Below are 5,738 nucleotides of genomic sequence, written 5' to 3'. Positions count from 1 at the left end.
TACCAATTTTCCTCTTGCCATAAAAAAGTCACAGCAGCCATTTTTCGATTCCCCGGGAGGGCGATTTTCGGCTGCGCCGTAAATTACTCGTAGAAAACTTCACATACCTAAATGAAATTATTTTGCGATTTATGATGTGGATATTTACTTTTCCCCTACCAATTTTTTTTTTCTTGTTATATCTGTCATACAAAAGCCACAGCAAATGTTTATTTCAGTCTTGGTTGAATGGTTATTTTTGGCGGTGAAAACTGATCGAATAGTGTTCCTGAGTGTTTCCTCAAGTATGAGATCTCTAATCGAAGACAGTGAAAGACCAAGGTACAAAGGCTATATTACTACCCAAGAGTAGAGAAGAAATGCTTGATCTTGGAGTGTCCTCCTAATAGAGCTGTAGATAAAGGATTTAATCCTGATCCCATAATATAAAGTTTTCGGGCATCAGCTATTCCTTGTGGACTATCCAATCAAAAACTGAACACACCAAGTACAGATCTATCCCAACCAAGGACCGTGAGTTTAAGCTATTTACTTGGGATGCCACTGCTGTGTTTGGGGACCATAGTGGGCGATGCGCTTGCCCGGCTGATATTTTGATGAACATCTATTCTGATGAAACTGGAACTGAATCCAGACAACTTTACCAATGTTACTTAATGGAAAACGGCCTTTTGCTCTTCATTAAAGCAAACACGAGAATTCATTCCACATGCATTTGAGTGGAAAGTGGAATTTATGAAGCAAACCTAGACAATCAATAAACTTGAAATATCAATGGAGAACGTCGAAAGTTATGCATTACCAGTTTATCCCCTTTTATTCTAATTTATATCCTTCTCCTTCTACGGGAATAGTCAATTAGCAATGTGAATACCCTCTAAGCACTCTTTCTCAATCACCTCCGATCTGCATACAAGCATCTAATGTAAACAAAGAGTTATAGCGTACAATATTACATTCATATCTGCTATATTAAGGACTATCATCATTTCCAGAGAGATCACTCATATATACTTCATTAATTAAAGATTATGAAGATCTCTCTCTCTCTCTCTCTCTCTCTCTCTCTCTCTCTCTCTCTCTCTCTCTATGTATATATATATATATATATTATATATATAAATATATATATATGAGTACATATAATAATAATAATAATAATAATAATAATAATAATAATAATAATAATAATAATCCATCCATATACCAAGGCACTTCCCCCAATTTTGGGGGGTAGCCAATAATAATAATAATAATAATAATAATAATAATAATAATAATAATAATAATAATAATAATAATAATAATAATAATATTGTTATCAATATTTTACTCGTAAAACATGAAAGACTATATATAACAGAGAGAGAGAGAGAGAGAGAGAGAGAGAGAGAGAGATGTCCCACATAACCATAAACAAAGCTTATATATCCTAGTGTGAATCTCACAGAAACTCACCTAATGGAATTAGATCTAAATGTCATCAGATATCATCAACGATTTACCTTTGTGAAGACTAACAATAGTCTGAGCAAAATAAGCGGATTTAGGTCTTGCCCTGTAATTAGCCAGAGTATTAGAACTTGATAATGGCAGGATGCAGATAAAGTTCACCCTCGGTCGAGTCATCTTACAAAGCATTCCTACTTGATGCAAAACATTTGTTTGTTTATCTCTATAGCTTATATTGACATATAAATGAACTCTGAAGTGTGGGTGTGTGTGTGTATGAGAGAGAGAGAGAGAGAGAGAGAGAGAGAGAGAGAGAGAGAGAGACTCACACATATCCTATATTTCATGGTGTTGAGACTAAACAAACTGCCATCCAAATTTTCTCTTCTTAGCTCTACCCCTAAAGGAAATAAAAAAGGATTGTTTAATATATAGAAAAATAGTAAATTTCATAAAGTCTTGTCCTTTTCTCTTTTAGAACGATGAGTAAAAGGATGAAGAAAATCTACAAAAACTTGGGTTCAAAACCTGACGTAAAAGAAATACTTCTTCATGAATTTCCGTTTCAGACTTTTAGGCTTTCAGACATAAATAGTTTCTGGCATTTTATGGAAATTGGGAAGAAAGAAGTTTGACAATGGGAACCTTTTGTTTTTCTGTTCGATTATAATATCACCAAGTTAGGTAACGATGGCTCTGGCCAGCACTTGAGTGGGTTTTGTCTAAGACGATTCAGAAGCTCTAAAGATTCATGTGGCAGGGAATAAGACCAGCAGGGATACCATCATCTGGAGCTATTATTATCATTATTATTAGCTAAGCTATAATCCTAGTTGGAGAATAAGGATACTAGAAGTCAGAGGATTCCAACAGGGGAAAAATAGAAACTGCAACCTATGAACAGAAGGGACATAAATTGTTTTAACTGCTCAATACTTACCAGTGGTACCTCTACATAAGAATTTAATCCGTTCCACAATCGACTTCGGATGTAAAAAATGTTCGGATGTCGAAACGAATTTTCCCATAAGAATACATTGAAATAGGATTAATCCGTGGTTGAGCCCAAAAACCTATGATAACTTCTTAATAAACTACTACACATAGTCTCCCATGAGAATAATGCACACTAAATTAGATAATAGACATGTAAAAAAGAAGAATTATCAAAAAATGATAAATAAGAAAACAGGTTTTTAGCGTCACTTTACCTTAGAAACTCCAGCGCAGGTGTTGTTGGTCTTGCTACGCAGAGAGGAGACGGACGGGCGGCGAGGAGGTAGAGAGGTTAACTACGATAAACGTACACTACCGTAACTTATTCTAACTTACACTAAGTGAACTTTAACATAACTTAGCTTATTTTTCTTTTTTATTTTTATATTTTATATTTTTTTTTACATTTTCTATTTTTTCTATTTGATGATTAATTTTAATCACTTTCACTCTCTAGACTTAAAATTGATTGAATTTCTTTCGCTTCACTCTTTGCCGTTTTCTTTGTTTCACTTTCTTTCGCTTCACTCTTTGCCGTTTTCTTTGAATCACTTCCATCCTCTTCATCACAAGTCTGCTTCGTAGTTTTTTTAAAGAAACTATCGATAGATAGTTGCTTGGTACGGCTTTTCAGAATGTTTCGAAAGTGAGTTAGGCAAACATCATCGAACTGCTCAACTACACGACAAACCTGCAATTTTTTTGGGTGGTATTTGTCGATGAAGTCGACCATGTCTTGATATTTTCCTAACACCTCTTTTATTTGCTCCAAACATAACACCTGTTTTACCTCCTCGATCCCTTCCTCGTCATCACTCCTGTGCTCAGACATAGCATGGAGTTCCTTGAGCTCCTCTGTTGGTAAGTTCGTCGTGATGTTCGGCGACGAGTTCCGTGACATCATCTGCGTCGACCTCCAGACACATGGACTTGCCAAGGGAGAAGATTTCCTCTACGTCCTCCGCTGCACCCACCACGTGATCAGGTTTGGGGTCAAAACCTTCGAGATCTTGGGGAGAAACTGCATCAGGCCACAGCTTCTTCCTGGCAGAATTGAGGGTCTGTTGAGTTAATCCCACCCAAGCCTGATCTATGATCTTCAAGCAGTGCACGATGTTGAAGTGGCTTTTCCAAAATTCACACAAAGTTAAGTTTGTGCTTTGCGTGACATTAAAGCACTGCTTGAATAGGTGCTTGGTGTAGAGCTTCTGGAAATTTGAGATGACTTGCTGGTCCATGGGCTGGAGGATAGAGGTGGTATTCGGTGGAAGATACAGCACCTTTATGAACTTAAATTCATCTTCAAGTCCGGGGGGGGGGGGTAGGCGGGTGCATTGTCAAGCAATAGCAGGCACTTTAAAGGCAATTTCTGTTCATGAAGATACTTCTTCACAGAAGGGCCGAAAACTTGGTTAACCCATTGCACAAAGAACTGCCTAGTGACCCAGGCCTTCGAGTTGGATCGCCAGAAAACATGAAGCTGGTCCTTGTCGATGTTGTGTGCCTTAAAGGCCCCAGGGTTCTCCGAATGGTAAACCAGTAAGGGCTTGACTTTAAAGTCCCCGCTAGCGTTGGCATATTGGGCAAGAGTCAACCGATCCTTCATTGGCTTATGCCCAGGCAATTTCTTCTCTTCGGCGGTGATGTAGGTTTGACTGGGCATCTTCTTCCAAAACAGCTCTGTTTCATCACAATTAAACACTTGCTGCTCTACGTAGCCTTCTTCCAGCACGATCCTTTCAAAGTTCTTGACAAAGTCAGCTGCAGCCTTTGTGTCCGCACTAGCAGCCTCTCCGTGGCGAACAACTGAATGAATCACGGACCGTTTCTTAAATTTCTCAAACCAGCCACGAGATGCCTTGAAATCGTCTGAAGAAGGTTCGGTTGAACTCTCCCCAGCATCACCCCGAGAGCTCTCCTCCTTCAAGTCCGTGAAGATGGCGTGCGCCTTCTCGCAGATGATGGTTTCGGTGATGGTGTCGCCAACAATCTCTCTGTCCTTGATCCCGATTAGCAGAAATCATTCCATCTCTTCTATGATAGGGCTACGGTGTTTTGAAATAATGGTGATCCCCTTAGAAGGTTTCACTGCTTTAATAGCTTCCTTCTGTTTCATGATTGTCGAGATCGTCGACATATTACGGCCATATTGTTTAGCAAGTTCACTCACGCGGACGCCACGCTTTACGTCTAAGGAAAACATTTCCTTCTTCCTTTTCTCACCACTACCACTACCACTAAGCCTTTTAGGACCCACACTTTACGTAAATTACCGTAAAAGGATGCACATAAAAAATCACGATTAAAACAGTACAATAATAGCAGAACACACAGGGCACAACCGCAAGAAGCCGACGAGAACAGTGGACTAACCCAAGCCGCGCTAATTGAGGGTCCCTCCGAGAAAGAAGTACTGCCTTTTATCGGCGGAAATAAAAAACACATCAGGCGCTATGAGTACTGACTACGCGTACGAGTATTGTTTACTTCGGGTGTCGAAAAAAAAATTCAGGTGTAGACTAGGAACGTGTTCGAATTGCACTTCGCGTGTCGAAAAAATCGGATACAACCGGTATGACGAAAATTGCTTACTTCGTGTGTCGAAATAAAATTCGGGTATAGAGTCAAAAATTTGCTTGAATTTTACTTCGAATATTGGAAAATTTGGATGTAGATACGTTCGGATGTAGAGGTTCCACTTATATCGAATCTTAAATAATAAATATTGGAAAGAAATAGTGAAATTACAATTGCAACTAAAATGAACACTAGTGATCTTCTAAGAATAGCTTGTACTTCTAAGAATAGCTTTTAGGGCAACTGCTGAATTATAATTATCAATCTTAGCTCCTGATTTGATTGCTAGAAAGTAGCTGTAACAGGCTGAGGGATAGCCGTCTCCATGATGATCGTCACCAGATAAACTGTTACAGAGAGCGACATACTTTGAGGAACTTCCCTGTTTTCAAGAGCATTTTTAAGATGGGACCACTTTTCTTTAGTTAAAAGAAGTATAATACTATCTCTCTCTCTCTCTCTCTCTCTCTCTCTCTCTCTCTCTCTCTCTCTCTCCGAGAATAAGAAGAAGAATACACCGATCATATTCCTAAAATTGATATACCATACATTCATAAAATTGATTGTGCAAGTTCACCATACAACTGCATCAAATAAATGGGTAAATTTAATAATCAAGTGTTGATTATTTATGATATGTGACTAGAGAAAAAATTTATTTGGTTTTCATTTCAAGTCTATCATTTCTAAACCACCAAAAAGTCAACTTCATT

The sequence above is a fragment of the Palaemon carinicauda genome, chromosome 10 (genome assembly GCF_036898095.1).
Source record: "Palaemon carinicauda isolate YSFRI2023 chromosome 10, ASM3689809v2, whole genome shotgun sequence".
Classification (NCBI taxonomy): domain Eukaryota; kingdom Metazoa; phylum Arthropoda; class Malacostraca; order Decapoda; family Palaemonidae; genus Palaemon; species Palaemon carinicauda.
Note: the sequence above shows the minus strand (reverse complement) of the source record.